Source organism: Hyperolius riggenbachi, chromosome 2, assembly GCF_040937935.1.
Source record: "Hyperolius riggenbachi isolate aHypRig1 chromosome 2, aHypRig1.pri, whole genome shotgun sequence".
NCBI lineage: Eukaryota > Metazoa > Chordata > Amphibia > Anura > Hyperoliidae > Hyperolius > Hyperolius riggenbachi.
The window spans coordinates 267,934,029-267,955,108 of NC_090647.1; the positions used below are offsets into that span (position 1 = coordinate 267,934,029).

The 21,080-nt window shown below is 43.2% G+C and overlaps 1 protein-coding gene and 12 non-coding genes across 20 annotated transcripts in view; all 13 read right to left on the minus strand.

The window, feature by feature from the left end:
* TEX14 (testis expressed 14, intercellular bridge forming factor) overlaps positions 1-21,080 on the minus strand; it is a 477,154-nt gene that overhangs the window by 372,982 nt on the left and 83,092 nt on the right. The window lies entirely within an intron of this gene.
* Positions 964-1,179, minus strand: LOC137554929 (small nucleolar RNA U3). Its single transcript, XR_011027642.1, has one exon. It is a non-coding gene; the product is annotated as a small nucleolar RNA U3 (small nucleolar RNA).
* LOC137554827 (small nucleolar RNA U3) lies at positions 2,052-2,267 on the minus strand. Its single transcript, XR_011027544.1, has one exon. It is a non-coding gene; the product is annotated as a small nucleolar RNA U3 (small nucleolar RNA).
* LOC137554994 (small nucleolar RNA U3) lies at positions 7,714-7,929 on the minus strand. Its single transcript, XR_011027704.1, has one exon. It is a non-coding gene; the product is annotated as a small nucleolar RNA U3 (small nucleolar RNA).
* Positions 8,974-9,189, minus strand: LOC137554868 (small nucleolar RNA U3). The gene has a single exon (XR_011027584.1). It is a non-coding gene; the product is annotated as a small nucleolar RNA U3 (small nucleolar RNA).
* On the minus strand, positions 10,063-10,278 carry LOC137554831 (small nucleolar RNA U3). The gene has a single exon (XR_011027547.1). It is a non-coding gene; the product is annotated as a small nucleolar RNA U3 (small nucleolar RNA).
* On the minus strand, positions 11,332-11,547 carry LOC137554999 (small nucleolar RNA U3). Its single transcript, XR_011027708.1, has one exon. It is a non-coding gene; the product is annotated as a small nucleolar RNA U3 (small nucleolar RNA).
* Positions 12,600-12,815, minus strand: LOC137554921 (small nucleolar RNA U3). Its single transcript, XR_011027635.1, has one exon. It is a non-coding gene; the product is annotated as a small nucleolar RNA U3 (small nucleolar RNA).
* Positions 13,868-14,083, minus strand: LOC137554984 (small nucleolar RNA U3). The gene has a single exon (XR_011027694.1). It is a non-coding gene; the product is annotated as a small nucleolar RNA U3 (small nucleolar RNA).
* On the minus strand, positions 14,957-15,172 carry LOC137554969 (small nucleolar RNA U3). Its single transcript, XR_011027680.1, has one exon. It is a non-coding gene; the product is annotated as a small nucleolar RNA U3 (small nucleolar RNA).
* LOC137554903 (small nucleolar RNA U3) lies at positions 17,904-18,119 on the minus strand. Its single transcript, XR_011027617.1, has one exon. It is a non-coding gene; the product is annotated as a small nucleolar RNA U3 (small nucleolar RNA).
* LOC137555015 (small nucleolar RNA U3) lies at positions 18,993-19,208 on the minus strand. The gene has a single exon (XR_011027724.1). It is a non-coding gene; the product is annotated as a small nucleolar RNA U3 (small nucleolar RNA).
* LOC137554880 (small nucleolar RNA U3) lies at positions 20,261-20,476 on the minus strand. The gene has a single exon (XR_011027595.1). It is a non-coding gene; the product is annotated as a small nucleolar RNA U3 (small nucleolar RNA).

Genomic DNA, 21,080 nt, shown 5'->3' on the forward strand with positions numbered 1-21,080 from the left:
AAAGTGTTAGGAACATCATATTCAAGCAACATGTCATTTTTTTGAAAGTTGCTACTTGAGTTTCTACATTGCAGCAAAAATCAATATAAACGCATGGTGGTACTCTGAGAGACATTTAACAGCATACAATACTCCGCTACAAATTTGCATAGGTGACATCCACTGACCAGCCAGAAAATATCCCACCTCCAGCAGGTGTTATGTAGCTCGGGATCTCTGTTTACCAGTTCACTACACTTATCCCCAGTGAAGACAGATAAGACCAGCTCATCCCATCTCATTTTCTTTTAAAATGTATTGCCCTATGGCTTACCAACTAGACGAGAAGCCTAATTATTGAGCATCTTACCTCTCTCCTAATACCTGGAAAACGTAGCAGTGCATAAAAGTAACTACTAAAATCTGCAAGAAGAGCTCTCCAGGAGAAGCGGGAGGGTTCGGAACCCGAAGGTTTGGGGATCAGCAGCAGGCTAAACCACATTTTTTGCCTGTGCCTCAGTGGTTTGTCCGTTTGGAGGTAATGCAAAAACAAATTCAGGTATACGGTCAACCCTCTAAAATGATTTCAGTTGGATGGAAGCTGAACAGGCACCAAAGATGGACAGATGGCCCAAACGGTGATTACTTACTAGGGTTAGGAGCTTAGTAAAAGGGATGGGTAGATTTAGCTTGTGAAACAGGATTGCAAAGCTAAAGGTAGGAATCGCAAATGGGGTTTAAGAAGAGTCAGTGTTTGAGATTAGCTGTCAATCAGATTTCAAAACAAAGCTGATAAAAAATGGTACAATCAACGCTTCCATAAAATGATTTTACGAATTTTTCAAAAGCAACCAATTGCTAGTTCCTGACAATTTTCACAATTCAAACCTACACAGCAAACACCAGAATCTGACAATAACATGTATGCAGAAGCCCAACACTTCAATGCACTAATCTAAAAATTATTTTGTAAAGTTAAATACAATCACTCAGTTTGTGTTTTCTCCCACCAACCATCACATAAGTGAAGACAGGATCAGTCATCAACAGCAAACAGTTACTACCAAAGTAGAACTGAACACTCAATTCATGCTCAGGAGAATCCACTTTACCTCTTCATCGTGATTGGTGAGTTTGGACACTTTCGAGCACATTCCAACAGTCAAAAACTATAGAAATGATCCCTGAAAGTATAGTCCTTAATCTCAATTCTGACAACTCAACATCAGGAATTATCAAGCTCCTTTTCATATTAGAGTGATATTCAATACACTATGGTACTTAACAATAAAGTGTTAGGAACATCATATTCAAGCAACATGTCATTTTTTTGAAAGTTGCTACTTGAGTTTCTATTTGCAGCAAAAATCAATATAAACGCATGGTGGTACTCTGAGAGACATTTAACAGCATACAATACTCCGCTACAAATTTGCATAGGTGACATCCACTGACCAGCCAGAAAATATCCCACCTCCAGCAGGTGTTATGTAGCTCGGGATCTCTATTTACCAGTTCACTACACTTATCCCCAGTGAAGACAGATAAGACCAGCTCATCCCATCTCATTTTCTTTTAAAATGTATTGCCCTATGGCTTACCAACTAGACGAGAAGCCTAATTATTGAGCATCTTACCTCTCTCCTAATACCTGGAAAACGTAGCAGTGCATAAAAGTAACTACTAAAATCTGCAAGAAGAGCTCTCCAGGAGAAGCGGGAGGGTTCGGAACCCGAAGGTTTGGGGATCAGCAGCAGGCTAAACCACATTTTTTAGCTTGTGAAACAGGATTGCAAAGCTAAAGGTAGGAATCGCAAATGGGGTTTAAGAAGAGTCAGTGTTTGAGATTAGCTGTTAATTTAGATTTCAAAACAAATCTGATAAAAAATGGTACAATCAACGCTTCCATAAAATGATTTTACGAATTTTTCAAAAGCAACCAATTGCTAGTTCCTGACAATTTTCACAATTCAAACCTACACAGCAAACACCAGAATCTGACAATAACATGTATGCAGAAGCCCAACACTTCAATGCACAAATCTATAAATTATTTTGTAAAGTTAAATACAATCACTCAGTTTGTGTTTTCTCCCGCCAATCATCACATAAGTGAAGACAGGAACAGTCATCAACAGCAAACAGTTACTACCAAAGTAGAACTGAACACTCAATTCATGCTCAGGAGAAACCACTTTAGCTCTTCATCGTGATTGGTGAGTTTGGACACATTCGAGCACATTCCAACAGTCATAAACTATAGAAATGATCCCTGAAAGTATAGTCCTAAATCTCAATTCAGACAACTCAACATCAGGAATTATCAAGCTCCTTTTCATATTAAAGTGATATTCAATACACTATGGTACTTAACAATAAAGTGTTAGGAACATCATATTCAAGCAACATGTCATTTTTTTGAAAGTTGCTACTTGAGTTTCTACATTGCAGCAAAAATTAATATAAACGCATGGTGGTACTCTGAGAGACATTTAACAGCATACAATACTCCGCTACAAATTTGCATAGGTGACATCCACTGACCAGCCAGAAAATATCCCACCTCCAGCAGGCGTTATGTAGCTCGGGATCTCTGTTTACCAGTTCACTACACTTATCCCCAGTGAAGACAGATAAGACCAGCTCATCCCATCTCATTTTCTTTTAAAATTCATTGCCCTATGGCTTGCCAACTAGACGAGAAGCCTAATTATTGAGCATCTTACCTCTCTCCTAATACCTGGAAAACGTAGCAGTGCATAAAAGTAACTACTAAAATCTGCAAGAAGAGCTCTCCAGGAGAAGCGGGAGGGTTCGGAACCCGAAGGTTTGGGGATCAGCAGCAGGCTAAACCACATTTTTTGCCTGTGCCTCAGTGGTTTGTCCGTTTGGAGGTAATGCAAAAACAAATTCAGGTGTACGGTCAACCCTCTAAAATGATTTCAGAATCAGAATCAGAATCAGAATCACTTTATTTCGCCAAGTACAGCAGAGCTATACTCGGAATTGATTGTGGTACACATGGCATAGACATAGTATAACATGGTATAAAAGGACAGATGCACAACACATACAACAAACAATGATACAGGTGAAGAAATGCAGTAGAGATATGGATATGGCCTACACGTGAAACAGTCCCGAGGCAGTTAGATATGGGTATGGCCTTCACGTGAAGCAGACCGAGGCAACAGTTCGATATGGCCTACACGTGAAACAGTCCCGAGGCAACAGTTTGATATGGATATGGCCTACACGTGAAACAGTCCCGAGGCAACAGTTAGATATGGCCTACACGTGAAACAGTCCCAAGGCAACAGTTAGATATGGATATGTCCTTCGCATGAAGCAGTCCCGGGGCAACAGTTAGTACAATAGTGGATGGGTAGTGATGATGCAGTGGTGATGATAAAGCCACAGACGTGGGCAGTGGGGACCAGGCAGGCAGACGGGCAGGAGCTGGCTGACCGACCCCGCCAGGGCAAGCTAGTGGGCGGGCCTTGACGGGGGAAGATTGGAGTTAAGCAGCCGAACCGCTTGGGGGAAGAAGGAGTTTTCCCGCCTGGCGGTCTTGGATGATAGTGACCTGTAGCGGCGGCCCAGCGGGAGGAGCTCGAAGTAGCGACTGCCTGGGTGGGAGGGGTCTCGGGAGATCCTGGTGGCTCTCTTCATCATCCTGGTGGAGTGGAGGAGATCAAGAGGTGGAAGAGGAGATCCGATGATCCTCTCTGCGTCCGTTATGACTCTCTGCAGTTTGTGCTTGTCCCTGGCCGTTGCGCCCGAGTACCAGACAATGACTGAGGAACAGAGGATGGATTCTATGGTGGCAGTATAGAAGCTTGTGAGCAGTTTCCGGGGCATGCCAAAGCGCTTCAGTTGGCGCAGGAAGAATAACCTCTGCTGCGACTTCTTCTGAACATTGATGGTGTTTTGCCCCCATTTCAGGTCATTCGTGAGAGTCGTGCCGAGGAACCGTACCGATGACACCCTCGAGACTTCAGTTCCCCCAATGAGGACAGGTGGGAGGGGGGGAGGGTTCTTCCTGAAGTCTACGACTAGTTCAACCGTCTTTGCTGTGTTGAGTACAAGGTTGTTGTCTCCGCACCAGTTGCAGATGCTCTCGACCTCACTGCGGTATTCGTGCTCCCCGTTGCTGCCGATTAGGCCAATGATAGTGGTGTCATCTGCAAATTTGATGACCTTCACCGAGTCGGCGGATGAGATGCAATTGTTGGTATAGAGGGAGAACAGTAGTGGAGACAGAACACAGCCTTGTGGAGCCCCCGTATTTGTGGTTCTTACGCTGGAGTAGCAGTTTCCCAGCCTCACCTGTTGCGTTCTGTTCGTCAGGAAGTGCTTGATCCATGCCCGGAGGGTGGGTTCCACCCCGAGCTGCGTCAGATTTATGAGCAGGATATCTGGGCAGATCGTGTTGAACGCTGAGCTAAAGTCCAGGAACAGTAGCCTAGCGTAGGAGGCAGGGTTGTCTAGGTGCTCCATGACGTATGCCAAGCTGGCATTGATAGCGTCCTCTACGGATCTGTTTGCCCTATAAGCAAATTGGAGTGGGTCAAGGTGGGCATCCGTGAACTTTTTCAGGTGGGCAAGGACCAATCTCTCCAGTAGCTTCATGATGTTAGAGGTTAGGGCCACCGGTCGGAAGTTGTTGTGCTCAGTGCTGCCTGGTTTTTTGGGAACTGGTACAATTGTAGACCGTTTAAAACAGGAGGGGACTATGCCATCCGATAGTGACCGCTTGAATACGGAGGAGAGCACCGGGGCTAACTGATCGGCACAGGTTCTCAGGCAGATCGACGACACTCCGTCGGGGCCAGAAGACTTCTTGGGATTCAGCTTGCGGAGGAGCCGGAGTACCTCAGTTTCATGGACGGCGGCAGGAGCCAGGGTGCAAGGATTCACCCGCGGAGGGGGTCCCCATGGCCGTGGCTGAACGGTCTGCGCACTGGATGGGTTGTCGCTCAAACCTGCAGTAGAACTCATTGAGCTCCTCGGCCAGTCGAAGACTCGGGGTCACCGGTTGAGGAGCGGGTTTGAAGTTTGTGGCCGCCCTCAGGCCCTTCCAGACCTCCCGTGTGTTGTTAGACTGGAGGCAGAGCCCCAGCTTCTCGGAGTAAGCCCTCTTTGCTGCTCGAAGCTCTCTTTTCAGGGTGTACCTTGCCTCCCTGTACTCCTCGAGTGAGCCAGACCTGTGCGCTTCCTCCTTGCGTTTCCAAAGCCGGCGGAGCCTGTCATTGAACCAGGGCTTGTTGTTGGGGAAAACCCTGAAAGTCTTTGATGGGATGCACGCTTCCTCGCAGAAGCTGATGTAGGAGGTGACGTTTTCGGCCCATTCATCAAGGGAGGATGCCTCAAGGATCCGACCAGTCGGTGGTGTCAAAGCAAGCTTGTAGCTCCATTTTTGCCTCGGCTGTCCACTTTTTGATGGTTTTGGTGATGGGCTTTGAGGTCTCCAGGAGCCTCCTGTAAGTGGGAATCAGGTGGATTGTGTTGTGGTCGGAGTTTCCCAGGGGGGCACCCTGGGAGGCCTTGTAAGCGTTCTTGTGGACCGTGTAGCAGTGGTCCAGGGTGTTACAGTTTCTGGTAGGGCAGGTTATGTGCTGCTTGTAACGGGGCATCTCATGTCGCAGGTTCGCCTTGTTAAAGTCGCCCAGGATGATGAACAGGGCCTCCGGGTGGGCAGTTTCCCATCTCGAGATACAGTCCCTGAGGGTTTGCAAGGCAGTCCTGGGGCATGCGTCGGGAGGGATGTAGACTCCGACGAGGACAAGGGAAGAGAACTCCCTGGGGGAGTATTTAGGCCTGCAGTTTATGGCTAGAAACTCGACATCAGGGGTGCAGGTTTTGTTAAGAGTGGTGATGTTGGAGCACCAGGAGGTGTTGATGTAAAAACAGATGCCTCCCCCTCTCGTTTTCCCAGAGAGGGCTACGTCACGGTCTGCTCTGAGGAGGTTGTAGCCCGGTACGTGTAGGGAGTTATCGGGGGTGCTGTCACTCAGCCAGGTCTCAGTAAAACAGAGAACAGGGGTGTTTCTGCCGATCTGGGGTTTGCTGCCTAGTAGGAGGAGCAGCTCGTCCAGTTTGTTGGGGAGTGAGCAGACGTTGGCTAATAGGATGGCAGGGACTGGAGTGCGCAGGCCTTTTCTTTTGAGTCGGGCCTGGGCCCCCGCCCTCCTCCCTCTGTGGCAGCGGCGTTTGTTCAGTGCTCGCTTGGAGATGAGGAATTTGGCGTGGGAGGTGACAGCATCCCACAGTGCGGAGCACCATGCAGGCTTGGGGCTGACCAGGGGTTCCCATATGAGGAGGACCTCTCTAGATATGGTGGCAATATTTTGTGGCCGTTCCGTACACATGGTGCAGGTGCCGGTGCCTCAGTGGGAGATGTAAGGCCCGGTGGTGGAGTGAGGCAGGCTGGCTGCACAGTGTAGGGCCCAGGTGGGTGGTATAGGGCACGGGTAGGTGGTAGCGCAGGCAGCACAGCACAGTCTGGGGCACAGGTAGGTGGTGTAGCAGGCAGCACCAGTGCTGATATAAGGCAGTCAGGCAGCGCAGCACAGTGTAGGGCACCAGGTGGGTGGTGTGGCAGGCAGGCAGCACAGCACAGGGCCCAGGTAGGTGGTATGGCCGGCGGCACCGCCCAGTCTGAGTGGCGCAGTAGATTGGGCGAGCAGAACGGCAAGGCAGAGGGAAGAGTCAGAGGGTCCCCGCAGGGGTGCCAGTAGTTGGTGTGGCACAGGAATGAGGCAGGCAGCGCAGCCCAAGTATAGTATACAGGTGAGGGCACAGGTAGGTGGAGTAGCAGGCAGACAGCACAGCACGCACAGGGCACAGGTAGGTGATGTAGCAGGTGAGTGGCACAGTATGTGCTTCCCTCAGCGGGCAGACATTGAGACAGCAGACAGCACAGCACGGTAAACGGCACAGGTAGGTGGAGTAGCAGGTGAGTGGCACAGTATGTGCTTCTCTTTAGCAGGCAGGCAGCACAGCACGGTATAGGGCATGTAGGTGGTGTGGCAGGGTGGCACAGAATGTGCTTTCCTCAGCACAGCAGGCATAGGGCCGAGGCAGAGACAGGACAGAGGCAAAGACAGTGGTTCCCCATGGGGAGCGAACGGCTCAGGGACTCACCATGGGTGGCATCGGGCAGCCGCTGGCAGGATCCGCAGCCGCTGGAGTGATGTATCCGGTCGGGGGGGCTGATCCTGGGGGACACAGATCTTGGAGGCTGGTCCACTGTTTGCGCGCCAGGATCAGGGAATCCACTGCTGCCCCGAGGTCGCTGGGTGGGATTTGTGCAGGCCAGGCCACATGGCCTGCACATGTTCGATGGAAGCTGAACAGGCACCAAAGATGGACAGATGGCCCAAACGGTGATTACTTACTAGGGTTAGGAGCTTAGTAAAAGGGATGGGTAGATTTAGCTTGTGAAACAGGATTGCAAAGCTAAAGGTAGGAATCGCAAATGGGGTTTAAGAAGAGTCAGTGTTTGAGATTAGCTGTCAATCAGATTTCAAAACAAAGCTGATAAAAAATGGTACAATCAACGCTTCCATAAAATGATTTTACAAATATTTCAAAAGCAACCAATTGCCAGTTCCTGACAATTTTCACAATTCAAACCTACACAGCAAACACCAGAATCTGACAATAACATGTATGCAGAAGCCCAACACTTCAATGCACAAGTCTATCAATTATTTTGTGAAGTAAAATACAATCACTCAGTTTGTGTTTTCTCCCACCAATCATCACATAAGTGAAGACAGGAACAGTCATCATCAGCAAAAAGTTACTACCAAAGTAGAACTGAACACTCAATTCATGCTCAGGAGAACCCACTTTAGCTCTTCATCGTGATTGGTGAGTTTGGACACCTTCAAGCACATTCCAACAGTCAAAAACTATTGAAATGATCCCTGAAAGTATAGTCCTAAATCTCAATTCTGACAACTCAACATCAGGAATTATCAAGCTCCTTTTCATATTAAAGTGATATTCAATACACTATGGTACTTAACAATAAAGTGTTAGGAACATCATATTCAAGCAACATGTCATTTTTTTGAAAGTTGCTACTTGAGTTTCTACATTGCAGCAAAAATCAATATAAACGCATGGTGGTACTCTGAGAGACATTTAACAGCATACAATACTCCGCTACAAATTTGCATAGGTGACATCCACTGACCAGCCAGAAAATATCCCACCTCCAGCAGGCGCTCGGGATCTCTGTTTACCAGTTCACTACACTTATCCCCAGTGAAGACAGATAAGACCAGCTCATCCCATCTCATTTTCTTTTAAAATTCATTGCCCTATGGCTTGCCAACTAGACGAGAAGCCTAATTATTGAGCATATTACCTCTCTCCTAATACCTGGAAAACGTAGCAGTGCATAAAAGTAACTACTAAACTCTGCAAGAAGAGCTCTCCAGGAGAAGCGGGAGGGTTCGGAACCCGAAGGTTTGGGGATCAGCAGCAGGCTAAACCACATTTTTTGCCTGTGCCTCAGTGGTTTGTCCGTTTGGAGGTAATGCAAAAACAAATTCAGGTGTACGGTCAACCCTCTAAAATGATTTCAGTTGGATGGAAGCTGAACAGGCACCAAAGATGGACAGATGGCCCAAACGGTGATTACTTACTAGGGTTAGGAGCTTAGTAAAAGGGATGGGTAGATTTAGCTTGTGAAACAGGATTGCAAAGCTAAAGGTAGGAATCGCAAATGGGGTTTAAGAAGAGTCAGTGTTTGAGATTAGCTGTCAATCAGATTTCAAAACAAAGCTGATAAAAAATGGTACAATCAACGCTTCCATAAAATGATTTTACAAATATTTCAAAAGCAACCAATTGCTAGTTCCTGACAATTTTCACAATTCAAACCTACACAGCAAACACCAGAATCTGACAATAACATGTATGCAGAAGCCCAACACTTCAATGCACAAATCTATCAATTATTTTGTGAAGTTAAATACAATCACTCAGTTTGTGTTTTCTCCCGCCAATCATCACATAAGTGAAGACAGGAACAGTCATCAACAGCAAACAGTTACTACCAAAGTAGAACTGAACACTCAATTCATGCTCAGGAGAATCCACTTTAGCTCTTCATCGTGATTGGTGAGTTTGGACACTTTCGAGCACATTCCAACAGTCAAAAACTATAGAAATGACCCTAGAAAGTATAATCCTAAATCTCAATTCTGACAACTCAACATCAGGAATTATCAAGCTCCTTTTCATATTAGAGTGATATTCAATACACTATGGTACTTAACAATAAAGTGTTAGGAACATCATATTCAAGCAACATGTCATTTTTTTGAAAGTTGCTACTTGAGTTTCTACATTGCAGCAAAAATCAATATAAACGCATGGTGGTACTCTGAGAGACATTTAACAGCATACAATACTCCGCTACAAATTTGCATAGGTGACATCCACTGACCAGCTAGAAAATATCCCACCTCCAGCAGGTGTGATGTAGCTCGGGATCTCTGTTTACCAGTTCACTACACTTATCACCAGTGAAGACAGATAAGACCAGCTCATCCCATCTCATTTTCTTTTAAAATGTATTGCCCTATGGCTTACCAACTAGACGAGAAGCCTAATTATTGAGCATCTTACCTCTCTCCTAATACCTGGAAAACGTAGCAGTGCATAAAAATAACTACTAAAATCTGCAAGAAGAGCTCTCCAGGAGAAGCGGGAGGGTTCGGAACCCGAAGGTTTGGGGATCAGCAGCAGGCTAAACCACATTTTTTAGCTTGTGAAACAGGATTGCAAAGCTAAAGGTAGGAATCGCAAATGGGGTTTAAGAAGAGTCAGTGTTTGAGATTAGCTGTTAATTTAGATTTCAAAACAAATCTGATAAAAAATGGTACAATCAACGCTTCTTTAAAATGATTTTACGAATTTTTCAAAAGCAACCAATTGCTAGTTCCTGACAATTTTCACAATTCAAACCTACACAGCAAACACCAGAATCTGACAATAACATGTATGCAGAAGCCCAACACTTCAATGCACAAATCTACAAATTATTTTGTAAAGTTAAATACAATCACTCAGTTTGTGTTTTCTCCCGCCAATCATCACATAAGTGAAGACAGGAACAGTCATCAACAGCAAACAGTTACTACCAAAGTAGAACTGAACACTCTATTCATGCTCAGGAGAAACCACTTTAGCTCTTCATCGTGATTGGTGAGTTTGGACACATTCGAGCACATTCCAACAGTCATAAACTATAGAAATGATCCCTGAAAGTATAGTCCTAACTCTCAATTCAGACAACTCAACATCAGGAATTATCAAGCTCCTTTTCATATTAAAGTGATATTCAATACACTATGGTACTTAACAATAAAGTGTTAGGAACATCATATTCAAGCAACATGTCATTTTTTTGAAAGTTGCTACTTGAGTTTCTACATTGCAGCAAAAATTAATATAAACGCATGGTGGTACTCTGAGAGACATTTAACAGCATACAATACTCCGCTACAAATTTGCATAGGTGACATCCACTGACCAGCCAGAAAATATCCCACCTCCAGCAGGCGTTATGTAGCTTGGGATCTCTGTTTACCAGTTTACTACACTTATCCCCAGTAAAGACAGATAAGACCAGCTCATCCCATCTCATTTTCTTTTAAAATTCATTGCCCTATGGCTTGCCAACTAGACGAGAAGCCTAATTATTGAGCATCTTACCTCTCTCCTAATACCTGGAAAACGTAGCAGTGCATAAAAGTAACTACTAAAATCTGCAAGAAGAGCTCTCCAGGAGAAGCGGGAGGGTTCGGAACCCGAAGGTTTGGGGATCAGCAGCAGGCTAAACCACATTTTTTGCCTGTGCCTCAGTGGTTTGTCCTTTTGGAGGTAATGCAAAAACAAATTCAGGTGTACGGTCAACCCTCTAAAATGATTTCAGTTCGATGGAAGCTGAACAGGCACCAAAGATGGACAGATGGCCCAAACGGTGATTACTTACTAGGGTTAGGAGCTTAGTAAAAGGGATGGGTAGATTTAGCTTGTGAAACAGGATTGCAAAGCTAAAGGTAGGAATCGCAAATGGGGTTTAAGAAGAGTCAGTGTTTGAGATTAGCTGTCAATCAGATTTCAAAACAAAGCTGATAAAAAAATGGTACAATCAACGCTTCCATAAAATGATTTTTCAAATATTTCAAAAGCAACCAATTGCCAGTTCCTGACAATTTTCACAATTCAAACCTACACAGCAAACACCAGAATCTGACAATAACATGTATGCAAAAGCCCAACATTTCAATGCACAAGTCTATCAATTATTTTGTGAAGTTAAATACAATCACTCAGTTTGTGTTTTCTCCCACCAATCATCACATAAGTGAAGACAGGAACAGTCATCATCAGCAAACAGTTACTACCAAAGTAGAACTGAACACTCAATTCATGCTCAGGAGAGTCCACTTTAGCTCTTCATCGTGATTGGTGAGTTTGGACACCTTCGAGCACATTCCAACAGTGAAAAACTATAGAAATGATCCCTGAAAATATAGTCCTAAATCTCAATTCTGACAACTCAACATCAGGAATTATCAAGCTCCTTTTCATATTAAAGTGATATTCAATACACTATGGTACTTAACAATAAAGTGTTAGGAACATCATATTCAAGCAACATGTCATTTTTTTGAAAGTTGCTACTTGAGTTTCTACATTGCAGCAAAAATCAATATAAACGCATGGTGGTACTCTGAGAGACATTTAACAGCATACAATACTCCGCTACAAATTTGCATAGGTGACATCCACTGACCAGCCAGAAAATATCCCACCTCCAGCAGGTGTTATGTAGCTCGGGATCTCTGTTTACCAGTTCACTACACTTATCCCCAGTGAAGACAGATAAGACCAGCTCATCCCATCTCATTTTCTTTTAAAATGTATTGCCCTATGGCTTACCAACTAGACGAGAAGCCTAATTATTGAGCATCTTACCTCTCTCCTAATACCTGGAAAACGTAGCAGTGCATAAAAGTAACTACTAAAATCTGCAAGAAGAGCTCTCCAGGAGAAGCGGGAGGGTTCGGAACCCGAAGGTTTGGGGATCAGCAGCAGGCTAAACCACATTTTTTGCCTGTGCCTCAGTGGTTTGTCCGTTTGGAGGTAATGCAAAAACAAATTCAGGTATACGGTCAACCCTCTAAAATGATTTCAGTTGGATGGAAGCTGAACAGGCACCAAAGATGGACAGATGGCCCAAACGGTGATTACTTACTAGGGTTAGGAGCTTAGTAAAAGGGATGGGTAGATTTAGCTTGTGAAACAGGATTGCAAAGCTAAAGGTAGGAATCGCAAATGGGGTTTAAGAAGAGTCAGTGTTTGAGATTAGCTGTCAATCAGATTTCAAAACAAAGCTGATAAAAAATGGTACAATCAACTCTTCCATAAAATGATTTTACGAATTTTTCAAAAGCAACCAATTGCTAGTTCCTGACAATTTTCACAATTCAAACCTACACAGCAAACACCAGAATCTGACAATAACATGTATGCAGAAGCCCAACACTTCAATGCACAAATCTAAAAATTATTTTGTAAAGTTAAATACAATCACTCAGTTTGTGTTTTCTCCCACCAACCATCACATAAGTGAAGACAGGAACAGTCATCAACAGCAAACAGTTACTACCAAAGTAGAACTGAACACTCAATTCATGCTCAGGAGAAACCACTTTAGCTCTTCATCGTGATTGGTGAGTTTGGACACCTTCGAGCACATTTCAACAGTCAAAAACTATTGAAATGATCCCTGAAAGTATAGTCCTAAATCTCAATTCTGACAACTCAACATCAGGAATTATCAAGCTCCTTTTCATATTAAAGTGATATTCAATACACTATGGTACTTAACAATAAAGTGTTAGGAACATCATATTCAAGCAACATGTCATTTTTTTGAAAGTTGCTACTTGAGTTTCTACATTGCAGCAAAAATCAATATAAACGCATGGTGGTACTCTGAGAGACATTTAACAGCATACAATACTCCGCTACAAATTTGCATAGGTGACATCCACTGACCAGCCAGAAAATATCCCACCTCCAGCAGGTGTTATGTAGCTCGGGATCTCTGTTTACCAGTTCACTACACTTATCCCCAGTGAAGACAGATAAGACCAGCTCATCCCATCTCATTTTCTTTTAAAATGTATTGCCCTATGGCTTACCAACTAGACGAGAAGCCTAATTATTGAGCATCTTACCTCTCTCCTAATACCTGGAAAACGTAGCAGTGCATAAAAGTAACTACTAAAATCTGCAAGAAGAGCTCTCCAGGAGAAGCGGGAGGGTTCGGAACCCGAAGGTTTGGGGATCAGCAGCAGGCTAAACCACATTTTTTGCCTGTGCCTCAGTGGTTTGTCCGTTTGGAGGTAATGCAAAAACAAATTCAGGTATACGGTCAACCCTCTAAAATGATTTCAGTTGGATGGAAGCTGAACAGGCACCAAAGATGGACAGATGGCCCAAACGGTGATTACTTACTAGGGTTAGGAGCTTAGTAAAAGGGATGGGTAGATTTAGCTTGTGAAACAGGATTGCAAAGCTAAAGGTAGGAATCGCAAATGGGGTTTAAGAAGAGTCAGTGTTTGAGATTAGCTGTCAATCAGATTTCAAAACAAAGCTGATAAAAAATGGTACAATCAACGCTTCCATAAAATGATTTTACAAATATTGCAAAAGCAACCAATTGCTAGTTCCTGACAATTTTCACAATTCAAACCTACACAGCAAACACCAGAATCTGACAATAACATGTATGCAGAAGCCCAACACTTCAATGCACAAATCTAAAAATTATTTTGTAAAGTTAAATACAATCACTCAGTTTGTGTTTTCTCCCACCAACCATCACATAAGTGAAGACAGGAACAGTCATCAACAGCAAACAGTTACTACCAAAGTAGAACTGAACACTCAATTCACGCTCAGGAGAATCGACTTTAGCTCTTCATCGTGATTGGTGAGTTTGGACACTTTCGAGCACATTCCAACAGTCAAAAACTATAGAAATAATCCCTGAAAGTATAGACCTTAATCTCAATTCTGACAACTCAACATCAGGAATTATCAAGCTCCTTTTCATATTAGAGTGATATTCAATACACTATGGTACTTAACAATAAAGTGTTAGGAACATCATATTCAAGCAACATGTCATTTTTTTGAAAGTTGCTACTTGAGTTTCTACATTGCAGCAAAAATCAATATAAACGCATGGTGGTACTCTGAGAGACATTTAACAGCATACAATACTCCGCTACAAATTTGCATAGGTGACATCCACTGACCAGCCAGAAAATATCCCACCTCCAGCAGGTGTTATGTAGCTCGGGATCTCTGTTTACCAGTTCACTACACTTATCCCCAGTGAAGACAGATAAGACCAGCTCATCCCATCTCATTTTCTTTTAAAATGTATTGCCCTATGGCTTACCAACTAGACGAGAAGCCTAATTATTGAGCATCTTACCTCTCTCCTAATACCTGGAAAACGTAGCAGTGCATAAAAATAACTACTAAAATCTGCAAGAAGAGCTCTCCAGGAGAAGCGGGAGGGTTCGGAACCCGAAGGTTTGGGGATCAGCAGCAGGCTAAACCACATTTTTTAGCTTGTGAAACAGGATTGCAAAGCTAAAGGTAGGAATCGCAAATGGGGTTTAAGAAGAGTCAGTGTTTGAGATTAGCTGTTAATTTGGATTTCAAAACAAATCTGATAAAAAATGGTACAATCAACGCTTCCATAAAATGATTTTACGAATTTTTCAAAAGCAACCAATTGCTAGTTCCTGACAATTTTCACAATTCAAACCTACACAGCAAACACCAGAATCTGACAATAACATGTATGCAGAAGCCCAACACTTCAATGCACAAATCTAAAAATTATTTTGTAAAGTTAAATACTATCACTCAGTTTGTGTTTTCTCCCACCAACCAACACATAAGTGAAGACAGGAACAGTCATCAACAGCAAACAGTTACTACCAAAGTAGAACTGAACACTCAATTCATGCTCAGGAGAAACCACTTTAGCTCTTCATCGTGATTGGTGAGTTTGGACACCTTCAAGAACATTCCACCAGTCAATAAGTATAGAAATGATCCCTGAAAGTATAGTCCTAAATCTCAATTCTGACAACTCAACATCAGGAATTATCAAGCTCCTTTTCATATTAAAGTGATATTCAATACACTATGGTACTTAACAATAAAGTGTTAGGAACATCATATTCAAGCAACATGTCATTTTTTTGAAAGTTGCTACTTGAGTTTCTACATTGCAGCAAAAATCAATATAAACGCATGGTGGTACTCTGAGAGACATTTAACAGCATACAATACTCCGCTACAAATTTGCATAGGTGACATCCACTGACCAGCCAGAAAATATCCCCCCTCCAGCAGGCGTTATGTAGCTCGGGATCTCTGTTTACCAGTTCACTACACTTATCCCCAGTGAAGACAGATAAGACCAGCTCATCCCATCTCATTTTCTTTTAAAATTCATTGCCCTATGGCTTGCCAACTAGACGAGAAGCCTAATTATTGAGCATCTTACCTCTCTCCTAATACCTGGAAAACGTAGCAGTGCATAAAAGTAACTACTAAAATCTGCAAGAAGAGCTCTCCAGGAGAAGCGGGAGGGTTCGGAACCCAAAGGTTTGGGGATCAGCAGCAGGCTAAACCACATTTTTTGCCTGTGCCTCAGTGGTTTGTCCGTTTGGAGGTAATGCAAAAACAAATTCAGGTGTACGGTCAACCCTCTAAAATGATTTCAGTTGGATGGAAGCTGAACAGGCACCAAAGATGGACAGATGGCCCAAACGGTGATTACTTACTAGGGTTAGGAGCTTAGTAAAAGGGATGGGTAGATTTAGCTTGTGAAACAGGATTGCAAAGCTAAAGGTAGGAATCGCAAATGGGGTTTAAGAAGAGTCAGTGTTTGAGATTAGCTGTCAATCAGATTTCAAAACAAAGCTGATAAAAAATGGTACAATCAACGCTTCCATAAAATGATTTTATGAATTTTTCAAAAGCAACCAATTGCTAGTTCCTGACAATTTTCACAATTCAAACCTACACAGCAAACACCAGAATCTGACAATAACATCAGTGTTCTCCCCAGAATTTTTTTCCAGCCGGGTGGCATGAAAAAGTAGCCGGGTGGGGTGCGAGGGGGGAATGCAACTCTGCTTACAGAATAAAAAGAGGATGAGGAGGCAAGCCGATGTACCTGCTAAGTACACACAATGCAATTTCCGGACAGATTTATTGTCAGATCGACAATTTTCAACATGCCTGATCTGATTTTCAGTTCACTTCTATAGGAAATCGTGCAGAAATCAGATCGGACATGTTGGGAATAATCGATCTGACAGTAAATCTGTCAGGAAATTGCATTGTGTGTACCTAGCAGATTGTTTCAGATTAAGGTGCTCAGGTCCCTTTTTAAGCAGACCTGAACAGAGAACTTGCTCTCTGCTCTAAAAGATGCACAACAGCATAACCTTTAAAGGACAACTGTAGTGAGAAGAATATGGAGACTGCCATATTTATTTCTTCTTAAACAATACCAATTGCCCGGCAGCCCTGTTGATATATTTGGCTGCAGTAGTGTCTGAATCACACCAGAAACAAGCATGCAGCTAATCTTGTCAGATCTGTCAATATGATCAGAAACATCTTATATGCTGCATGCTTGTTCAGGGGCTAGGGTAAAGGTATTAGAGGCAGGGGATCAGCAGGACAGCCAGGCAACTGGCATTGCTTATAAGTAAATAATTATGGCAGCTTCCATATCAGTTTCACTTCAGTTGTCCTTTAAAGAAAAACATACAGCTGATACAAATGCAGCAATAAATCTGCAGTGTGTCTACTTCCTGCTTTCTTGTAAGCAGACATGTTAACATTTAGTGCTTTTCAAATGAGCTTCTCTGCAGTCATGTGACACAGAAAGAGATCAAATTAGACAGGCTAAACTGTGTAAATACAGGGTGCATTTCTCCATTTTCCTGCTGTCCTGTGCAAGAGTTCAGCTCCACTAAGTGTCCCCAGTGTGCAGGGGGAGGGGCAGCACTACAGACACGATACAAAGCTGGGGCCAGGGGGAAACACACACAGCAGGAGACAAGTGCACAGGGGGCTGCCTTTTTACAGACAGATGCTCTGCATGGCTGTGTCTCCTCTGCCCCCACAGCAAATAAATAAACATGCAGAGGTGTGAAGGGGCATCACTTCTCCTGATCTCCGTGTCTCCCTCCAGCCGGATTAAACGTGCAGCTGCCGTTTTCAACTACACAGGCATGTTGTTTACCTGCAGTCTGGAGGAGAAGGAGAGACTACATGAGCCGCTCTGAGGCTGTCCCGGAGACCCACGTGGCTCTTATCTCACTCCTGGAAGCTGCTGCTGTATCGGGTTTTTTTTTTTTGTTGCTTTACTGCTCTCTCTGTTTTCATTCACGAGAGTGAGAGGCACCGTAATAAAATAGATCCTAATACTCGGAGAGCAGAAGGGAGAATCAGTACAGGAGTCCCGCCCCTTACAACCCGCCCAGCCAATCCCTCCCTGTCTCACCAGAACACGAGCTGACAGGCAGAGGAGCGCTCCTGCAGTGTAGTGTCAGCCTTTGCTATTGTGCGAGGCTGGCGCTGACTGAAAGCAGGCAATGGAGCGCTCCTATGTGAAGTTTACTAGAAGCTCCAGGCAAGCACATGACAACAGGCGGGCGGGGCTTCAAATCAGCCGGGCGGCCCTCCCACTTAATTAGCCCTGGGGAGAACACTGAACATGTATGCAGAAGCCCAACACTTCAATGCACAAGTCTATCAATTATTTTGTGAAGTTAAATACAATCACTCAGTTTGTGTTTTCTCCCGCCAATCATCACATAAGTGAAGACAGGAACAGTCATCAACAGCAAACAGTTACTACCAAAGTAGAACTGAACACTCAATTCATGCTCAGGAGAATCCACTTTAGCTCTTCATCGTGATTGGTGAGTTTGGACACTTTCGAGCACATTCCAACAGTCAAAAACTATAGAAATAACCCTAAAAAGTATAATCCTAAATCTCAACTCAGACAACTCAACATCAGGAATTATCAAGCTCCTTTTCATATTAGAGTGATATTCAATACACTATGGTACTTAACAATAAAGTGTTAGGAACATCATATTCAAGCAACATGTCATTTTTTTGAAAGTTGCTACTTGAGTTTCTACATTGCAGCAAAAATCAATATAAACGCATGGTGGTACTCTGAGAGACATTTAACAGCATACAATACTCCGCTACAAATTTGCATAGGTGACATCCACTGACCAGCCAGAAAATATCCCACCTCCAGCAGGCGTTATGTAGCTCGGGATCTCTGTTTACCAGTTCACTACACTTATCCCCAGTGAAGACAGATAAGACCAGCTCATCCCATCTCATTTTCTTTTAAAATTCATTGCCCTATGGCTTGCCAACTAGACGAAAAGCCTAATTATTGAGCATCTTACCTCTCTCCTAATACCTGGAAAACGTAGCAGTGCATAAAAGTAACTACTAAAATCTGCAAGAAGAGCTCTCCAGGAGAAGCGGGAGGGTTCGGAACCCGAAGGTTTGGGGATCAGCAGCAGGCTAAACCACATTTTTTAGCTTGTGAAACAGGATTGCAAAGCTAAAGGTAGGAATCGCAAATGGGGTTTAAGAAGAGTCAGTGTTTGAGATTAGCTGTTAATTTAGATTTCAAAACAAATCTGATAAAAAATGGTACAATCAACGCTTCTATAAAATGATTTTACGGATTTTTCAAAAGCAACCAATTGCTAGTTCCTGACAATTTTCACAATTCAAACCTACACAGCAAACACCAGAATCTGACAATAACATGTATGCAGAAGCCCAACACTTCAATGCACAAATCTAAAAATTATTTTGTAAAGTTAAATACAATCACTCAGTTTGTGTTTTCTCCCACCAACCATCACATAAGTGAAGACAGGAACAGTCATCAACAGCAAACAGTTACTACCAAAGTAGAACTGAACACTCAATTCAGGCTCAGGAGAAACCACTTTAGCTCTTCATCATGATTGGTGAGTTTGGACACCTTCGAGCACATTCCAACAGTCAAAAACTATTGAAATGATCCCTGAAAATATAGTCCTAAATCTCAATTTTGACAACTCAACATCAGGAATTATCAAGCTCCTTTTCATATTAAAGTGATTTTCAATACACTATGGTACTTAACAATAAAGTGTTAGGAACATCATATTCAAGCAACATGTCATTTTTTTGAAAGTTGCTACTTGAGTTTCTACATTGCAGCAAAAATCAATATAAACGCATGGTGGTACTCTGAGAGACATTTAACAGCATACAATACTCCGCTACAAATTTGCATAGGTGACATCCACTGACCAGCCAGAAAATATCCCACCTCCAGCAGGCGTTATGTAGCTCGGGATCTCTGTTTACCAGTTCACTACACTTATCCCCAGTGAAGACAGATAAGACCAGCTCATCCCATCTCATTTTCTTTTAAAATTCATTGCCCTATGGCTTGCCAACTAGACGAGAAGCCTAATTATTGAGCATCTTACCTCTCTCCTAATACCTGGAAAACGTAGCAGTGCATAAAAGTAACTACTAAAATCTGCAAGAAGAGCTCTCCAGGAGAAGCGGGAGGGTTCGGAACCCGAAGGTTTGGGGATCAGCAGCAGGCTAAACCACATTTTTTGCCTGTGCCTCAGTGGTTTGTCCGTTTGGAGGTAATGCAAAAACAAATTCAGGTATACGGTCAACCCTCTAAAATGATTTCAGTTGGATGGAAGCTGAACAGGCACCAAAGATGGACAGATGGCCCAAACGGTGATTACTTACTAGGGTTAGGAGCTTAGTAAAAGGGATGGGTAGATTTAGCTTGTGAAACAGGATTGCAAAGCTAAAGGTAGGAATCGCAAATGGGGTTTAAGAAGAGTCAGTGTTTGAGATTAGCTGTCAATCAGATTTCAAAACAAAGCTGATAAAAAATGGTACAATCAACGCTTCCATAAAATGATTTTACGAATTTTTGAAAAGCAACCAATTGCTAGTTCCTGACAATTTTCACAATTCAAATCTACACAGCAAACACCAGAATCTGACAATAACATGTATGCAGAAGCCCAACACTTCAATGCACAAATCTAAAAATTATTTTGTAAAGTTAAATACAATCACTCAGTTTGTGTTTTCTCCCGCCAATCATCACATAAGTGAAGACAGGAACAGTCATCAACAGCAAACAGTTACTACCAAAGTAGAACTGAACACTCAATTCATGCTCAGGAGAAACCACTTTAGCTCTTCATCGTGATTGGTGAGTTTGGACATCTTCGAGCACATTCCAACAGTCAAAAACTATAGAAATGATCCCGGAAAGTAAAGTCCTAAATCTCAATTCTGACAACTCAACATCAGGAATTATCAAGCTCCTTTTCATATTAAAGTGATATTCAATACACTATGGTACTTAACAATAAAGTGTTAGAAACATCATATTCAAGCAACATGTCATTTTTTTGAAAGTTGCTACTTGAGTTTCTACATTGCAGCAAAAATCAATATAAACGCATGGTGGTACTCTGAGAGACATTTAACAGCATACAATACTCCGCTACAAATTTGCATAGGTGACATCCACTGACCAGCCAGAAAATATCCCACCTCCAGCAGGCGTTATGTAGCTCGGGATCTCTGTTTACCAGTTCACTACACTTATCCCCAGTGAAGACAGATAAGACCAGCTCAACCAATCTCATTTTCTTTTAAAATTCATTGCCCTATGGCTTGCCAACTAGACGAGAAGCCTAATTATTGAGCATATTACCTCTCTCCTAATACCTGGAAAACGTAGCAGTGCATAAAAGTAACTACTAAAATCTGCAAGAAGAGCTCTCCAGGAGAAGCGGGAGGGTTCGGAACCCGAAGGTTTGGGGATCAGCAGCAGGCTAAACCACATTTTTTGCCTGTGCCTCAGTGGTTTGTCCGTTTGG